The sequence below is a fragment of the Peromyscus maniculatus genome, chromosome 20 (assembly GCF_049852395.1).
Source record: "Peromyscus maniculatus bairdii isolate BWxNUB_F1_BW_parent chromosome 20, HU_Pman_BW_mat_3.1, whole genome shotgun sequence".
NCBI lineage: Eukaryota > Metazoa > Chordata > Mammalia > Rodentia > Cricetidae > Peromyscus > Peromyscus maniculatus.
The window spans coordinates 50,550,005-50,569,937 of NC_134871.1; the positions used below are offsets into that span (position 1 = coordinate 50,550,005).

Here is a 19,933-nt window from a genome sequence, read left to right on the forward strand (position 1 = left end):
TGGAGCACAACTGCCTGTAACTCCAACTCCAAGGGATATGATGCTTTCTTTGGGCACCTGTACACACACACACACACACACACACACACACACACACACACACACACTCACTCTCTTGCCTATAAAAAAAACAGGTTTTAAAAAAAAGTGATGGTTGCACAAGAGCTTATGCTGATCAAAACTTAACTACAATTAAATGTTGTGTTTCATTGTGTGTAAATTATGCCTTCTGTTTTATAGATTATTTTATTTATTATTTATGCCAGTGTGTATGTGTTTATGTATATGTGCACATGTGTCGCAGCTGCTCACATAGGCCAGAAGGGAATGTTGGATCCCTTGGAGTTGGAGTTACAGGCGTTTGTGAGCCACCTGGTGTGGGTGCTAATATTGAACTCTGCACTTCTGAAAGAGCAGAGAGCATTCTTAACGTCTGAGTTATGTGCTCATAACTATTCAGTCATCTCTCCAGCCCCTTATTACTGAGTTTTTAAATTAATTTGTGTGCATATGTATGCATGCTAAGTTGCATGGTATGCATGTACACATGTATACACACACACACACACACACACACACACACACACACAACTTCTGTGGAGTCAGTCCTCTTCTTGTACTTTTACTCAAGTTCTGGGGATAAAACTTGGGTTTTCAGATTTGCAGGGCTACATAATGAGACACCTCCCCTCCTCAACACCGAGTTAAAAAAAAATCAAAAGAAAGAAATCAAGAGAAATAATGGGCAATCCAGCTCAAAGTAAACTATTATATCAGTATAAGAATGTGGGCAGGTTTTTTGTTTGTTTGTTTGTTTTATGCAGTACTAGGGATTAAATCCAAGGCCTTGTACTATTCAAGCATTCTACCAGTGAAGTAAATCCCCAGCCCTTGGTTTCAGAGACAGATCTTGCTACGTAGTTCAGGCTGGCCCTGAATTTGAGATCTTCTTGGCTTTAATTCCCGAGTGCTGGGATGACAGGTGACTTAACAGTGAACTGTATCTGTTAGCTTGCTTAAGCTATAGCTCCCAGTTACTCAAGCACACACTCAGGGTCCTGTGAACATACTTTGTAGACGTAATTAACATCCATAATCAGTGAACTGGTAAAGAAGACCAGCCTACATAATGTGAGTGGACTGGATTCAATTCACTGAAAAGCCTATGGGCAGAACTGCACAGTGTGGTGGCACACCTGTTATGGACAGCACTGAGAAGTATACACCAGCACTCATGGGCTTTGCCAGGAAGACAGAAGTTCTGGTCCGGCCTGTGCTTCACACCAAGACCCTGTCTAAAGAATAAATCAATTTTTAAAGGCAAACCTTCAGATTCCTAGGAGAAATTCCACCTCTGGATGGCAGCAGCAATAGTCTCGTTCCTGTCCTTTTCAACAGCCAAGTTTATGTCAGACTTGTTAGGCCAACCCTCATAATGACACAAACCAACGCCTGCCATAACCTTTTAGCAGACCTCTCTTACTGGTTCTGCTTCTCTGACTGATACATTTTGGTCCCTGCAAGTGAGATGTTGCTGTAACAGATGCTTAAAAATGTGGAAGTGCCTTTGAACTGGAAACAAAGAGGCTGGAAATACATTTAGAATCATGACAGAAAGGGTGCAGACTGCCTTAAACAGGCTGCTGACAGAAGTGCAGACATGAAAGGTGCTCCTTCCTGGTAAGGCTCAGAAGCAGAGGCAGACACACAGCAGAGACTCTTGCACGGCTTTAGAGCATATATATATATAAACATCCAACCGGGTGTGGTAACACATGCCTTTAATCTCAGCGCTCCACAGGCAGAGACTGGCAGATCTCTGTGAGTTCAAGGCCAGCCTGGTTTATATCGTGAGTTCCAAGACGTATCTCAAAAAAAAAAAAGTAAAACAGCAGGATACAAACACCTCTACAACAGAATTCAGGTAAAAATATGACTGTTAAAAGTACCTTTAGTGCTGGGCGGCAGTGGTGTACACCTTTAATCCCAGCACTTGGGAGGCAGAGCCAGGCGGATCTCTGTGAGTTTGAGGCCAGCCTGGTCTACAAAGCAAGATCCAGAACAGGCACCAAAAACTACACAGAGAAACCCTGTCTTGAAAAACCAAAAAAAAAAAAAAAATTAATTTAAAAATTAAAAAAAATTGTTTTTAAAAAGTGCATTCAGTGACCGGGCCGTGGTGGTGCACGCCTTTAATTCCAGCACTCAGTAGGCAGAGGCAGGTAGATCTCTGTGAGTTCGAGGCCATCCTGGCCTACAGAGCGAGTTCCAGGACAGGCTCCAAAGCTACAGAGAAATCCTGTCTTGGAAAAAAAAAAAAGAAAGAGAGAGAGAGAGAGAGAGAGAGAGAGAGAGAAAGAGAGAAAAAGAAAAAAATTGCTGATACTAAATCATAGAGAAAGATATTTTAAAACAGTTTGAGCACATATTTTACATTTATTAAAGATACGAATAAACTCACATATGAATAAAAAAATTAAAAAGGAAAAAAAAAGGACCTTTAGTGCACTGAGAGGAAAAACAATCTGTAGAGGAGGAAGCATACATAGGAGGAGGAGAGCTGACCTGGGTCCTAGCTCTGCACAGAAGTGGAACTTTCAAACGCACACAGACTCTGTGAGATTTTCTGAGCAATATGCTGAATGTGTAGCCTCGTTTCTTCTGCTTACAAACCATGCAAGAGGAAACATAAATTGATGACAGAAATGTTAAATGAAAAACAGGACTAAAGGCTGCAGAGGACTCAGTGGCTAGGAGTGCTTGCTCCTCCAGGCTCAGCTCCCAGATATGTGGGCACCTCACAACTACCTAAGACTCCAGCTCCAGGGGATTCAACGCCCTCTTCCAGCCTCCAAGGGTACTTACACACACAGACACACAAATATACATAAAAAAATTTTAATTGATCTTTAAAGAAGAAAGAAAACAGGACTTGGTGATTTAGAAAAATCTCAGTTTATCTTGATCACAAAAGATGCTAAAATTAGGAGATTTACTATTAAGAAAGTATTTGATGGAGAAAAACTAAGGGTGTGGCTGAACAACCTTTTACTAGGGTTAAAGATTGTGACTCATAGATTCCCTCAACCAACCCTAAGCAGAAGCTAAGAATAGAGATGAGATTATCCAGCAAGGCTCTGGAGGACCCTCTTGACTAATAAGAATTTCTGAGATATACACAGGAGATCCAGAAAGTTTCTAAGAATGCTTGATGAGCAGAAATGCTGCAAGCTTGGACTTGAAGGACAAGATGAAATAAAGAAAAATAAAGCAAGGAGTTTATACATCAACAGTAGAGTAATTGCCTAGCATGTTAAGACCCCTATGGATTCCACCTCTAGCACTGGTGGCTATGAGAATTCGACATGAAAGAAACAAACTAATGAAACTATTCAAACCAGTAAGAAGGTTTATTTAAAGAGTATTTACTTTTGGGCTGGAGAGATGGCTCAGAGGTTAAGAGCACTGACTGCTCTTCCTAGAGGACCCACGTTCAATTCCCAGCACCCACATTGCAGTGCACAACTGTCTGTAACACTCACAGACACACAAGCAGGCAAAACACCAACGTACATAAAAATAAATTTAAAAGAAATAAAAGAAAGAGTACTTACTTTTATTTATTTTTTTTAAAGATTTATTTATTTCTTATGTATACAGTGTTCTGTCTGCATGTATCTCTGTGGGCCAGAAGAGGGCACCAGATCTCACTACAGATGGTTGTGAGCCACCATGTGGTTGCTGGGCATTGAACTCAGGACCTCTGGAAGGTCAGTCAGTGCTCTTAACCTCTGAGCCATCTCTCCAGGCCCGAGTACTTACTTTTATATTTATTATATGTATGGTGTGGAGGTGTATTTGTATGTGGGCACACACACATACCACAGCACACATGTGGAGGTCAGAGGATTACTTTCAGTAATCCATTCTCTCTTTATACCATGTGGGTCCTCAGAGATCAAACTCAGGTCATCAGGCTTGGAGATAAGCACCTTGACCCACTGAGCCATTTCTGTGGCCTAGTGTCTTACAGTCAGGGTTTCTATTGCTGTGATGAACCACCATGATCAAACTTGGGGAAGAAAGGGTTTTTTTGCTTACACTTCCACATCACAGTTCATCATCAAAGGAAGTCAGGACAGGAACTCAAGCAGGGCAGGATCCCAGAGGCAGGAGCTAATACAGAGGCCATGGCTGGCTCCTCATAGCTTGTTCAGCCCGCTTTACAACAGAACCCAGGACCACCAGCCCAGGAATGGCACCACCCACAATGGACTGGGCCCTCCCACATTAATCGTTAATTGAGAAAATGCCTCACAGGTTTGCCAACAGCATGATTTTATGGAGGCATTTCCTCAATCTCACTCCCTCCTCTCAGATGACCATAGCTTGTGTTAAGTTGACATTAAACTAGCCAGCACACCCAGAAAAAATTTTTGTAACATTTATTTAGTGTGTATGTGTGTGTAAGTTAGGACATCTTGAGGGGTTGAGTTCTCTTACCATTGGGTTCTGGGAATGAAATCTAGATCATCAGACTTGAAAGTAAGTGTCTTTATTTACTGAGCCATCTTGTCAGCGCAAAGGGGAGGAAAATGTGACATGGGTAAATCTTGAGGACATTACGCTAAATGAAATAAGCCAACCTCAGGAGACAAATATTACATGCCTCTATAAATATGAGGTACTTAAAGTACTAAAACCACAGCAACAGGGGCTGGAGAAATGGATCAACGGGGAAAGATACCTGTTATGCAAACAGGAGGATGTGAGTTCAGACCCCAGTACTCATAGAAAAAGCTGACGTGTGCACATGTCTGTAACCCTATTACTACTACGGTTATAGACAGGAGAACTGCTCGGGCTTGGTAGCACAGCATCACTCCAGATACACTGAGAGATCCTGTCTTAACAGAATGAATGGAAAGTGACAGTGTGGGACTCATGGCATCTTCCTCTGCCTTCTGCATATGCACAGGCATGAGTACTTGTACAGACAGACAAGTGTATATACCACACGCATGCACGTGCTTCATAGGAATGCAAAGTGCTGAAAAAGTGGTTGCCAGGGCTGGAGAGAAAAGAGAAAAGGGAGTTATTATTAGTGAGTACAGAGCTGCAATTCTGCAAGATGACAGCAGCTCAGGGATGAAGGATGATGATGGACAGCTGCACCACAATAAGAACTTACCTACCATCCACAGTACACTAGAAAATGGATATGGTGGTGAATGTTAAATATATTTTAATAGCTTCTCAGCAATTATAATTTGATATTAGTAATATCAAAGTTATGCTGCTGTTTAAGAGAGGAAAAAACCCAATTCAGCTGCAAACATATACTACCTTTCAGGAGAAAAAAAGGAAAAAGATCAGATACCACAGCCACAGCCATAGGCCACGAGGGCAGTCTCAAGCCACAGAGAATTATTCCCAGACTTTGGAACCCACCAAGTCAAGTTCCATATCAGATTCTAAAAACACCTAAGGCCCTTGCATTTTCTCTCTTTCAGGGTGGAACTGTTCATAATTGCTATGTTGTGCCTACTACACCTGTCCCAGGACAACAGATACCTTCCCCCTTTTGGGGAGAAGATAATACATAATTGTGATGATACCAAGTTATATTTTGGGGGCCAGCAATATGACTAAAGTTAAAGCCCCTGCTGGCACACGCCTTTAAGCCCAGCACTCAGGAGGCAGAGGCAGGCGGATCTCTGTGAGTTCGAGGCCAGCCTGGTCTACAAAGCAAGTTCCAGGAAAGGCGGAAAGCTACACAGAGAAACCCTGTCTCGAAAAAAAAAAAAAAAAAAAAAAAAAGGCCCTGCTGCAAAACCTGACAATGTGAGTTCAATCCCCAGGACCCACAGAGAGAAAGGCGAGAGCCAGTTGCTGCAAACTGTCCTCTGACCTCCACATGTGCACCATAGCACATGCAATGCACACATTTGCACACACATATACACACAAAATACAAATGCAGTAGTTTTAAAAGATTTATTTATTATGTACACAGTGTTCTGTCTGCATGTATGCCTGCACACCAGAAGAGGGCATCAGATCTCATGATAGATGGTTGTGAGCCGCAATGTGGTTGCTGGGAAATTGAACTCAGGACCTCTGGAAGAGCCGTCAATGCTCTTAACCTCTGAGCCATCTCTCCAGCCCCTAAAAATGTATTTTACATGTGGGAAGAAATGAACTTCTAGAGGCCAGAGAACAGTCTACAACAGGCTAAAAGTGACCCCCCCAAATATGCCACATCCTAATTCCTATAACCAGTACATGGGACTTTACATGGGGGGGGGGGAGGTGAGTCTTCATGATTAAATTAAGGGGTTTGCAGGGGATCAACCTGGACTGTACAGGAAGGCCCACGAGTCTAAACAAAGTCACAGCCCTGCAAAGGAAGAGGAGGGGAGAAGTCTGACAAAAACAGAGAAGAAAAAGACTAGTATATATTTCAAGGTTGATATATTCTGGATGCTTCCCCAAACCAAGGAACGCCAGTCACCACCAGAAGCCTCTCCCCTAAAGCTTCTGAAAGAATACAGCCCTGGTGGCACTTTATTTGGACCAGAGGATCTGACTTCTGGCATCTGCCCTCCTGAACTGTAAAGAAGAAAGGTGAATCTAAGGATTTGTTACAACACCCTAGCAAAGGAAATGAACACAGACAGCTTGCTCGGACCAGGGGGACCGTGAGAGGGTAAGAAATGTGAGATTGTGGATGTGTGCTGAAGACGATGAGCAGCATCTGCTGAGAACTGGCTTCTATGAAGCAGGAAACAGGGAAGAGAGGGTGACAAGGTTCTTGCCTGAGTAACTACAAGTTACCACTTCACTAAACTAGGGAGAACTTGCTGGCTCAGCGACCCCCACGTCAGCGGAGACCACAGTGAAAACTGTTGAGGTGACTGAGGCTGGACACACAGGAAGGATTCTTATAACTCTGGATACTGTTCTGTCCTTTCTGGTTGAGGACGGTGACATGGCTGGTAAAGTACTTGCCTTGAGAGTGTAAGGGCCTGAGTTCAAGCCACAGAACTCATGTGAAAAACTGGGCATAGGGGCACATACCCGTAATCCTAGCAGTGTGGACACGGGTGCAGAGGGTGCAGATTCCTGAAAGCTCACTGGCCAGCTAGTGCAGCTACTCAAAGTTCCAGACCAATGAGACTGTGTGAAAAACAAAAGGAGGAAGGTACCTGTGGGCTGTTCTTGGTTGTCAACTTGATGACATCTGGAATTAAGTAAAACCTGAGTGGCTAGGCACACCAGTGAAGGATTTTTCTTAAATCACTTGAAGTGGGAAGACCCACCTCTAACCCACATCTTTTGAGGTGGGAAGATCCACCTTTAATGTAGGCCACCCTTCTGCTGGCAGCCTACGTAAAGGACATGGAAGAAAGGGCCTTTTGCTCTTTGCCTGCTTGCTCTCTGGCAAGTCCATTCCTTCACTAATATTAGAGCCTACCTCTTCGGGATTCCAGCAGACTGAAGACCAGCTGAGACTTCTAGCCTTGTGGACTGGATTCTTGGACCTTCTGTTGGGAGACAGCCATTTTTGGACCAGTCAGACCACAGACTGTAAGTTACTCTAATAAATCCCTTTATATGGGGGGAGGGAGATTCACTCTATAAGTTCTATTCCTCCAGAGAACCCTGACTGACCAACATTGTTTTCTGACCTCCACACAAATAGGCACATGTACATCATACACACAAACAATGCATACACATGTAAAATAAAATGAAAAAATAAGTGATTGTGGCTAGTGCTACAAGAGAAACACTAGCAGCTAAGAAAAATGAACACACATTAAATGACTATCATGTACTAGATGCTTCACATGCAACTATTTAGCCCTCACAACTATCCTATGAGGAATCGAACCTAGGTCCTCTGGAAGAGTACAGTGATTTTAACCTCTGAGCCGTCTCTCCAGACTATCCTATGAGGAAATGAGATTCAAAACAGTTAGTTCCCTTGCCCGGGATCACAAAGCCAGTGAACAGCAGAGCCAGGGCAGAACAGGTGCATCTAATCCCAAACTGATCACTGGGGAAGCCTACGATCAGCCAAGGCAGAGAGAAAGCAATGAGAAGTTATCTTTTGAGAACTTCTGGTCTAGGAAGAGCTTTCTAAGTTTTCTACACTCACTTAATGAAGGTGAATGCTGGAGAGTGTTCAAAAATCCCTTCACACTCTCCAAATAGAACAAAAGGTTACACTATAATTAACTCAGTTCTATTTGGGCACCCACCAGGTTACTAGACTTGTTGAAAATAAAATGCCATGGATAGCTTGTCCAGATTGTCAAAGTTATGCCAAGTTTTCAAACATTCTGTTTCTGCAGGTACATCTTCAGAATCAGCTTTTAGGTAAATGTTAAAAAAAAAAAAAAAAAAAAAATCGGCCGGGCGGTGGTGGCGCACGCCTTTAATCCCAGCACTCGGGAGGCAGAGCCAGGCGGATCTCTGTGAGTTCGAGGCCAGCCTGGTCTACCAAGTGAGTCCCAGGAAAGGCACAAAGCTACACAGAGAAACCCTGTCTCAAAAAAAAAAAAAATCATAATTGTGCCACAACGTTTCTGATTTAGGATGATCACTTGATTCAATGTACAAAGATCATGACAGACACAAAATGAACCATACCGTCCTATGAACCTCTTTTAAAATTTATTTCATTTCAAATCATTAATACATGTTTTCATTTTGTTCTACTCCCATTCCAGGCCACCTTACCCCCACTTAAAAAAAAAAAAAGTCTGAGCAGAAAGCAACAGCAGTCAGTGTAACCGGATCACTGAATTCATAAAACACAGAACCACTGCCTTCAACGCCATCACCTTCAGGTACAACTCTGCAGAGATCCAAAGTGTAAAGCCATAAATGGGACTCATATCCAGAGGCTGGGGCAGGAAAAGTGAGTTTAAGCCAGACTGGGCTAGCAAGTTCAAGGTCAGCCTAGGCTACAAAGCAATATCCTATCCCAATCAATCAATAAAGATAAAAAATACAATATAGTTGGTTGTGGTGACACACAACTTCAATTCCAGCTTCCGGAGGCAGAGGAAAGCTGATCTATGAGTTCAGGCCAGCCTGGTCTACATAATAAGTTCTAGGACAGACAGAGCTACATAGACCCTGTCTCAAAAAAAGAAAAGAGACACAGCTCGCTGGGACAGCACTTGTCTAGCACGTTCAAAGCCTTAGATTTAATCCCCGTCACCGAAAAAAAGACTACTTAAAAGAATATCCATTATATTAATATTACTACATATAAAACCAAGAGCCAAGTGTGGTGGTTCATGCCTGTATTCTCAGTACTTGGGAATCTGAGACAGGAGGACTGTCAGGAGTCCTAGATTAGCCAAGGCTACCCAATAAAAGCTTCAGGCCAGCCTGGCCTATTGTGATAGACCCTATCTCAAAACCTTTTTGAAGTTGTTAAAATTTGGACTTCAGGTGTAGCTTAGTGGTACGACATTTGCCTAGCATGTCCCTTGGGTTCAATCCCCAGTACAACAAAGAAAAAAAAGCTAACGTGTCAAGCATCGTAACACCAAAGGCAACTCAGTCTAAGCTGAAGTATGAGGAGAAGATAACTTTCCAAGTTCCTGTAAATTTTTGTGGCAGTGAAAATATGTATAAACCATTCATGACTGAGAGACCCTGGCATCACTTACACAATTTACAATTAAAAAGACACTGAAACACTGACAAAAAAATTCTAAAAATTTGGACATTATAGTACGCCCTTATTTGGTTAAGTATTTATTGAGCAATTTAAGATGCGAAGTCCCTTGTACAGTTCTCCACTGCAGGAATGGCAACAAAACACATATAAGGAATACGAATGAACAAGAGTAGTGTGAAAGTTGTAACACCTTGTCTATTGTCACAAAGAATTCTCACTCCAACATTTCCCACTAACCATGAAAAGACTGCACAGGAACACTCAGGCGGCATAAGGCTGGGCGGCTAGTCCACACTACCATAGGAAGCCAGCTCATTTAATTCAGACGAGTAAGATCCAAATACTGACTGTGACCGAGTGTGTTCCTCTCTGAGAGGTGTCACAGACTGCTGTTGGGAACTGATGAGACAGGGACAATGACTAGCCCACAACCTAACGGCAGGAAAATTACTCCGATAGTATCCTTAAACTTTCGATGTAATTTTATTGGCTACTGGGCATTAGAGAGTCAGACAATTTTCATATTATACCTATTACGATTTTTTTTATATTGGAGCAAAAATGTTTCAAAATTCAAAGTCACCCTACTGAACTTAAGATGATAAAGACCTGTTAACAGCACACCTACATTCAAATTCAGTAAACAAACAGAAGGTACACTCCAGATTTCAAGATGAACTATCCAAAGCTGGGCATGGAGGCACTTATCTGTAACCCCAGCACTTGGAAAGCAGAGCTAGGAGGATCAAGAGTTCAAGGCTAGACTCAGCTACATTTTAACTTCAAGGCCACTCCGGAGTTTAAAAAAAACCCAAACTACTCTTCATCAGGTCTCATTTACAAAGGGGATTTCTAAACACATATTAGGAGTGACAAAGAACAAATCAAACACAACACAAAAATAAGATAACGTGAAGAAAAGAAAAGGAAAAGTGCCAATACTCTTTCCAGGACTGCGCGGGGCTCTTACTACTGCTCTCCAAGCAGGCCTTAAACACGGTGTGGAAGAGGCCCAGACGCAGCCACCTGACTCTCCAGTCATTCGGTTTGAGAGACTACACGGAGAGAAAGTTGAACCCAGCAACTGAACTACAGAATTAAGACCCCTTCCAGCAACGAGCCCCTCACGGCACCCTGCAGGTCGGTCACTCAACTTCTGCTTTAACACCTGCAGAAACTGAGTCTAATTACCTTCCCTCTTCACACGTGACAGAGTTAAGGACTCAGGTCGTTTCTGCCAGGTGTGGTGTGCAGGCCTATAACCTCAGCATTTGGAAGGTGGAAGCAGGAGGACCAGGAGTTCCAGGCCAGCCTGAGGTACATTCGACCTTGCCACATAAAAGCATCTGTCCAGGCCGGGTGGTGGTGGTGCACTCGGGAGGCAGAGGCAGGCGGATCTCTGTGAGTTCAAGGTCAGCCTGGTCTACAGAGCAAGATCCAGGACAGGCACCAAAAACTACACAGAGAAACCATCTTGAAAAACAAAAAAAAAAAAAAAAAAAGGCATTTGTCCACTTTGTGAGAAATAGACCCACATTTTCCTGATAGACAAAATCATAGCTTTATGGCTTCAAAGACCCAGAAAGTTTAATCTATTTCTATTTCCACAAGTTAGTTTCATCCTGAGGCAAGCTATGGGAAAGGACTAACGTCTGTGAAGAGTTGTCCCAACTTGTGGGGTGTCACACTATCTGTTCTTTCAGCTCCAAAGCTTCTGCACTCCAGACTGGAAGCTCCTTTTGATTCGACTTCCTGTACCTTTAAAACTCTCAGATGAACTCTCCTGACACATAGGCCACACCTGCTGCCACTCTAGGCACTTCCACCTGGAATGAAGTACTGCTCTGGCTAAACCCGCTCTGCGGAACGATGACTGGGGCATTCACAGACAGCAGAAGGGAGCAGACACCCTTAGCAAGCATCTGTGCTCATGATTTCACTGTGCAGTTAAACTCAATAAAGCTGTTGCAGGAAGGTGCGGTGATGTATACCCATAAGCCCACATTCAGGAGCAGAGTCAACCTGCGCTACACACTGAGTGTCAGGACAAGACCCTGTTTCAAATAAACAGTAAACACACTAGCACTGCACGCCACTTTGCAAAATCCAAATATCTAGACTATGGAGGGCAGCAAGATGGGTATAAGCATAAAAGCATCTGCCTTTAACCACTGTCCCCAAGGCTTGACAACCTGGGTTCAATCTGCAGGATCCACAAGGCAGAAGGAAGAAAACAACTCCTGCAAGTTGTCCCCTGCTCCTCCCCCACCCCACCCCACCCCACCCCCAGACGGAGAGAGAAGAAAATGGTCTGGATTACACAGGTGAACTAGAAGAACAGCCTGAAGCACCAAAGGCTGACATGTAAATGCTGTCTTCTGAATAAAGAATCTACCTACAGTCCTTCATTCATCTGACTCCAGCCTCATACACCCATGTCAAAGAGCCGATAACCATGAATCATGGTAATAGGCATGGGAAGTTGTTCTGAGGAGCTTACGCTTTTTTTAATCCCACTTTAGCAATATAAAGTGGATACTACTTTCATGCCCATTTTACTGCTAATGAGTCACATCCAGGAGTAGAATCACACCACTCCAGCCCAGACAGCCTGACTCTAGTATTTACACTAACTACCAATACTCTACAGCTGCTTGTCTATCATTCTGATAACTTATCATTTTCTCCAGTATCAGAAAAACGACTCCACCTCACTTTACAGAGAAGACCAAATATTTGTCCTTAATGTTAATGATGATAGAGACTACTTAAAATGTTCCACAAACGCTGAGGGTGTAGCTCAATGGGACAGTATCCATGTAGTATGCCCAAGGTCCTGGGTTGCAAACACAGCATCTCAGAATCCTTACCTGGCATTTGTTTCTTACATCGTCCCTTCCCGCAATATGCAGGGGAAAGGATACTAGAGAGATGATAGTATATGACTCCTAAAGCTAAATCACAAACCCAGGAGGACACTGAGTAAGCTTTGTGGAAAAGGGCCTATGAGGAGGAGTTGAGTCATCCCTCTAACAGCCTGCACCAAGCTGTCAGCTATATGGGGGATCCATGGAGGATCCACCAGCCTCGGTTAAGCTTTCAGATCACTACAACACCACCTAACATTCTACAATCTCTTTCAAGATCCTGAACCACTCAGGCACGCTGCTTCCACATGCCTGACTCACAGAAGCTAACAGACACGGTAAATGTTTGCTACCTTGAACACCTTTCTGTTTTGTTATTTCAGTTTTCGTTCTGAGACAGGCTCTCATGTAGCTGAGGATGATCCTGAAATCCTGATGCTCCTGTCTCTACCTCCTAAGGGCTGCCACTCCAGGTGTGCACCACCATGCTGTTTTATGGTGCTGGGGGTAAAGCTCAAGGCTTCATACAAACCAGGCAATCCCTCTATCAACTGGGCTCTAAGCCCAGCCCTTAACACTAACTTTGGAATGACTAGATTACACAGCAACAGACAGAAACAAATTCATTCTCGGGAACTGTACACCGCTTAAGAACAGTGACTAGTTCACTGATTTTCTTGTATAGTTAGTTGGGGATTTTATTGTCCTGTGGTTTGTTTGCTTGTTTTTAATATGTATGCGTGTGCAAATGTGTTGTACACACGCTTGTGGGAGCACAAGTATGCATATGCAAAGGCCAGGGAATGGTGTCTGAGATCTTCTACGGCTCTCTGACTTATTCCTTTGAGGCAGGGTCTCTCCCTGAACATTTTTTTTTTTTCTTCTCAAACTGGAAGCCCCAGTGATCCTCCCCTGTCTGCCTCTGGCTCGGTTCTGGGGTTACTGGCATTGTTCATGGGTGCTGAAATCCAAACTCCGGTCCCCATGCTTTCTTTTGAAGCAAGGGATCTTTACAGCTGAGCCACCTTTCCAGCTCTTTTTGGTTTTGGTTTTGTTTTGAGACAAGCTGGCCTTGAATTCTCATCTTTCCGGAATTATGGGATTACAAGGGCAAGCCACCATGCCCAGCACGTTTCCTTCATTTTCAGACTCCATTAAAACCTATCACATAAACAGTGACCACTTTCCTTCCAATGTACATCCATTTGTAAGTCATGCCTTACATTTACACCATTTCATCTACAATCTATCAATGTCCTTTTTCTATTTCAAAGACTTTATAATTAAAACCCAACTGAAAGCCTGGAGAAGTGATGTACATCTTTAATCCCAGCACTCAGGAGAGACATTAGCAGACAGATCTCTGTGAGTTCGAGGCCAGCCTGGTCTACAAAGCGAGTTCCAGGACAGAAACCAACTGAAGTATTTTCTCAGGCAGGAGACAAAATGTTCATGTGTCAATCAGCTCCAACTCTCGCCCCAAACACACACATTTTATACAGAGTAAATATTTGATTTGTGTTAATTTTATATTCAACAAGTATTTGCTGAGCATCTACTATGTCCCAAGAAGGGCTTTTGAAGCTAGGAACAAAAGAAACAAACGAAGCATGCCAGGCAGCTGCAGCCCACTTGTCAGGAATCAGAAGGATAATGTTAGCCTCGTTCAAGGCCCATCGTGGGCAAAACTTTTCTCAAGAGAGGGAGTAAGAGAGAGAGGGGGAAAAATGCTGGACACGGTGGCTCATACCTATAATTCTAGCACTTAGGGGGCTGGGGCAGGGGGACTGCCCTCAGTTCTAGACTCCATGTTAAGTTCCAGGCCAACCTGGGCTACAGAAGGAAACCTATCTCAAAAACCAAGGGGCTGGTAGAGTGTTACAAGCATGAGGCTGTGGTGGGGGAGGGGGCTACTTGCTGACCTAATGCCTATTATGCTGTGGGCACCAGGGGATGTTATAGTGTTAGGTTTCCTTCCCTCCCTCCTGCCCAAGGGTTCAAACTGATAACTGCCTTCGGAATATTTGTCAGGAACCCAAGCTCGGTTTCTTCTCTCTGGAATGGTCTTTATCTCTTTCGATGGAATTAAGATGCACCTCAAACCTCTTTAAGCTTTCCCTTCACTCCAATGTAATAAATAAATAAATAAATAAATAAATAAATAAATAAATAAATAAAGCCTGCCTTAATGTTCTCCTACAATTCTGGGATTGCACATAGACTTTATTTCACCTTACTACAACCCCCTGTCACTTTCTGACTCTGCTGGTCCCTCAAGACCAGGGACCACCTCTCACTTATCGTGATCCCAGCTCAGAAAAACACCTGGCACATTATATGCCTGGAACAAAAAGTCTGCTGAATGAATAAATGAAGTCATTACTTAAGAAGTATTCATAATTACTACTGAGTGACCCAAACTTTATGGTTTTGCCCTTTAAGGACTAAGATCCTGTTTCATACTTTTTTTTTGAATCCCTCCCTCACAGGATTTGGCAGAGTATTAAGGACATGGAAAGTCTGCAATAAATACTTTTGGATGATGGGAGACACATTACACTCCTATCTCTCATGATTTAACTCTAAATAAAAAAAATTTACCCTAGTGAATGTGACTTTGGAAAGCCTTGTTAAACAGGACACTTCTTAAAAGTGCTGGCAATGTGCTGAACCAAATGCTAGCCCTGGACTACAGACATTTTTCTTTGGATGTCTCTCTGGAAAAAGCAGTAACAGTTTGCTTCTTTCTAAGGCACACACCTTTAATCCCAGCACTCAGAAAGTAGAGGCAGGCAGAACTCTGTGAATTCAAGGCCAGCCTGGTCTACTTAGCAAGTTCCAGGCCAGCCAGGGCTACCCAGTGAGACCCTGCTTTAAAGAAAAAAAGAAGAAAAAGAAGAAGAAGATGACCAGCAACTATCAGAAAGCCCTTTGGTTTGCTATGAAAAAAAGCAAACACCATGAGATGAAACTCAGTTTAATAACTTCCAGGCAAGGGTTCCCCTCCCTACGGTGATGGGGCTGTGGGCCAGTTGGCTGTACCACTTCGCCCCTGGAAGGCAGCTGGTTTCAACAATACAACGACATAAGCGAACCTTTTGGGAGGAAGGTTTCTAAAGTCAAGCACTCAAGCTTCACTTCTTGAACATAAAGATTACGACACGGGCTTTAGCTTCAGCCCTCCAAAAACTTGCAATCTGGGAACATTCCAGACACCTTATGGATTTAAAACTATGTACACCCATGAAGCATAGGTGTAACTGCATCATATTTAAGTAATGAGGTTCACATTCTTGTCTGCACACACTTCCTGCCAAGTACAAGCAGGCAAGCAGTGAACTGGCCACCAATCTGTCCTTGAGTTATGCCATATAACAAAGAGAAATCCTGACAAAGACAAGCTGTGCTCACACACCTACGAGTGGTTCTTCTCAGCATCAGAACACTGGTCATCTCTTGGACCCTTTGTAGGTGTTGAACACCGTATCGAACGTTTTTATGTGAATTCTTTCGTTTAATATCTACATTCCAACGTAATAGGTACTGCTATTTCCATTTTCCAGATGAGATTACCAATCTAAAACGTGGGTTAGCTGATCTAACTGGAAAAGCTCCAGCACTAAACACTCTATAACATTAGTGCTTTCTTATGGAGCGGGGAGGGCAGAGGTCATCAAAGGTATGTACCACACATACACACACACACACACACACACACACACACACACACACACACACACACACACACACGACGGTCACTACTTCTTTGGCGGTCAAGTTTCAAATCTGCAAAGCCTTGCAGCTCTGGCGTCACCCATGCCGCTATACGGTCTTCAGGTCTTCGGATCCAGGTAAACCTCCTTGCCATGAGAAGCCTGAGGATTGCTCCTGGATCCTTCGGGCTTGCACAAGGGCCTGGAGAAAGCGCCTGACCGGTCCATGCAGATTACACACACCCGGGGAGCAGCCAGGGCGGGAACCTAGGCTGCTCCCTAGCAAACGTAGCCCCGCGAGGCGGTGCACAGGTGCACGGTCACACCCGACTGCCCGGCCGGCCGGGGGACCAGAGGCTTGGCGACCCCAGCCCCTAGGGAAAGGGCGGAGGACTGGAGGACCGCAGGAGGCAGTCCCGGGCTCGAAGCCCGCAACGCCCGGCCCGCCCAGGGCGCGCACGAAGGGGGTCGCAGGGAGAAAGGATGCTCGCGCGGGGTGGGGTGGGGCCCGTGGGGGAGGGGGACCCTGCCCGGACTCTCACTCACCGCCTCGTTCGCCTCCCGGCCCCGGCTCCGCGGATCGCCCCGCTCCGGTGCCAGCCGCTCGCGTCTCCTCCCGAGGCTCAAGGACCAGTCCCGGTGCACGAAGATGGGGAGAGGTCGGCGCGAGCCGCGGGAGCGTGGCGAGCAGGCTCGAGGGGGTGGGGAAGGTGGGACGCTCGCTCTGGCCGCCGTGGACACCTCAGACACGACCGCCGCCGGCTCCACTCAGCCACGGAAGCTGCGGGCCCTCCCACCACACCGGGTCCCGCCTCCGCGCCCCCCCCGCCGGGGAGCGACGGCCGTGCCGACCAATCAGAAGCCCAGCAGAGCCAAGGCTTGCGGGACTAAGGGGGCGTTCGCAGAAGGAAGAGGAACGAGGCAGGCTAGTACGGCGGCGCGACTTCTCGTGAGTGACAGCACGGCTCAGCCAATCGAGAGCTGAGTGATGACTTCATCGCTGAGGGAAGTCTGGAACTGGCGGAGCGGCGGCCAGGAGGTGGGAGGAGGTCGGCGCTGAGCCGGGGGCGGAGTCTGGGTCTTAAAGAGACCGTAGCCCATTTGATCACCCTGTCAACGGGAGTGTGACCGCGGAGCTACCCGGGGTTCGGTGCCCAGACGGGAGCTTTTACTGAAATCACCTTTCAGCCTCCATCTCTGTCCTTTTCCCGGCTGTCTTTGCTCCGCAGGGACTCCCAAATCGATTATTTCACATTCACACTTCCCGAAAGAAGACAATAAGTTCCTCTCTGGCCTGAAGCCTTGAATGCCATCATGCCTCCGCCCCACCGGGGCCCACCTCCTCCTTTCTCTGAATCGGTTCTCCCTTGGCAAAAGGATACTGACAACTACTCTGGAATGTTGAGATCATTAACAGCGAAAGTGCTTGAAGCCGGAGGAAAAGGGCTGAATGAACCCAAGAGTTCCGGGCGGCTCTTCCAACTTGAAAATTCGAATCTGCGGGTGTGGAGCCAAAAAGTACGTGATGCGTGTGACAGGGTCCATAACTCCGACATTCAAAGAGACTGCTGACTCAAGAGGAGAGCAAGCCATGCAAGGCCCACCCTGTGAAGTTGCTAAGAGTCACTACGAAGGCAGGCCCCTTCCCGCCCCTCTCTGAAACACCCCCAACAAAGGAGAGAGCGCTGAAAAGGAGAAATAATTTTGGACTTGGTGGCATGGTGTTTCAGGAAACACTTTCCCTGGGGAGATATAAACAAACGTCTACCTCCTCCTTTTAGGGCACTGACGACTGGATAAACTGAAGTACGATTTCCCAAAGTCCAACCTGGGAAACCAATGAGTTTCTTGGGCTTACTTAGAAAGCACGGTTGATCCTCAAAGCAGCGGGACCACCACAAAGCTGCACTCCAGCATGGATGATGGATGACGTCCCCATAGCTGCACAGATGGAGTACACAGTTAACCTTCCATAGTCTACGGGAGGGGGTAGCAGGGATCAAGTGAGAGTCCAGTGACCCTCCCCACACCCTTCTTTTAATGCAGGCGCATCAAGTCCAATCTTGAGGGTCTGGCAAGCAGTCACAGCTGCTGTAATGACGACCAGAGCTGTTCCGTTTGGAGGACAGTGCTGCAGGACACAGGAAAAAGGGAAGGGAGGCGCTTTCCCCAGAGGTTTTGGAGAACGGAGTCACCAAGTGGCCCAGTGGGAGGACCACTGTAGAAGCTCTCAAGGGCATCCTTACAGACTTAGGAAGGCATGGAGACTGAAAGGGGGCAACTCGTGTTCCATCTCAGAGGGAATTATTCTGTTGGCTTCTGTTCTCCCCCAGAAGTCTCCCAGACGGCTCACTGGTGTGGCGGCTCTGTTCCTATCCACAGCAAAAGCCAGCCCGGCCTTGGGTAATTCCCAATTATTCATATCTAAGTCAGCTTCAAGTCTAGCACCACGTGTCTCATCACAGAACCTTGGAGGAAGGCCAGATCTGGTGGCCCCTTGGTCATACCTTCCCTCCCAAGAGTTAAACAAAAAAATTCCACAAAAGCCCTAATAAAATCATATATTCAACAAATATACATGCTATATAAGTAAAACATTAAATAAAATCATATATACATATATATAAACCTGTCTCATATAGCCCACACTGTTCTCTAATCTGCTCTATAGTCAAGGATGACTTCCAGGAACTGGGATCATGAACCTGCATCGCCTGGTTCAACAAGAACCTCCTTGAGTCAGACACTGAGGGGTAAGACGGACGAGATTCGGTAAACCGTAGCCTTGGGGTACCTACACTAAGCTGGGAGAGGCTAAAGCAATGCTGAGAGACTTTCACACTAGGCTGGGTCATGACTAACAGGTGATGCAGAACTACCCTCAGAGGAGAAAGTCCTGCAGCCTGGAGTTATTGGGGTGGGGAAGATAAGACCAGGGCAGGGCATTCTGGACACAAGCCTGGTGGAAAAGCCAAGGTTGAAAAGGAAGCAGGAGCGCATGTTATTAGTTATGGGAAGAACAATATGCCCATTCATAGCTGACTGCCAGGCAAGCTCCGCAGACCCGACAAGCTCACCACCTCACAAATGAGTCTTTTCTCCTGTGAACAACCTAAACTGTATGTTGTATATATTTTGTGTGTACACACGTGTTTATATGTGTGTTGTATATATACATTCAAAGTGATGTACTTTTTGGGGGGTGGCATTTTTTCGAGATAGGGTTTCTCTGTGTAGCTTTGGAGCCTGTCCTGGATCTCGCTCTGTAGACCAGGCTGGCCTTGAACTCACAGAGATCCTCCTGGCTCTGCCTCCCGAATGCTGGGATTAAAGGCGTGCGCCACCACCGACCGGCGTGCTGTACTTTTTAGATTTATTATACGTTTACTATGATTTCTTTACATGAGTATTTTGACCGCATGTTTATCTCTGCACTATATTTGTGCCTGGTGCCCACAGAGGCCAGAAGATGTGTCAGATCCCCCTGAAACTTAAGCCAAAGATGGTTGTGAGTCACTATGTCAGTGCTGGGAACTGAACTCGGGCCCTTTGGAAGATTAACCTGTGCTCTTAACCTCTGAGCCATCTCTGCAGCCCTCTACTGTATTTCTTATCCCGTTCTGTTTCCGTCTAACCTCCGACCTTGCCTC

The 19,933-nt window shown here is 45.3% G+C and overlaps 1 protein-coding gene across 1 annotated transcript in view; it reads right to left on the reverse strand.

The window, feature by feature from the left end:
- Mrtfa (myocardin related transcription factor A) overlaps positions 1-17,106 on the reverse strand; it is a 184,837-nt gene extending 167,731 nt beyond the window's left edge. Inside the window, exon 1 of the mRNA XM_006979182.4 lies at positions 16,830-17,106. The gene's annotated coding sequence lies outside the window, so the exon portion shown is untranslated. The remainder of the gene's footprint in view (positions 1-16,829) is intronic.
- Positions 17,107-19,933: the final 2,827 nt, after the last annotated feature.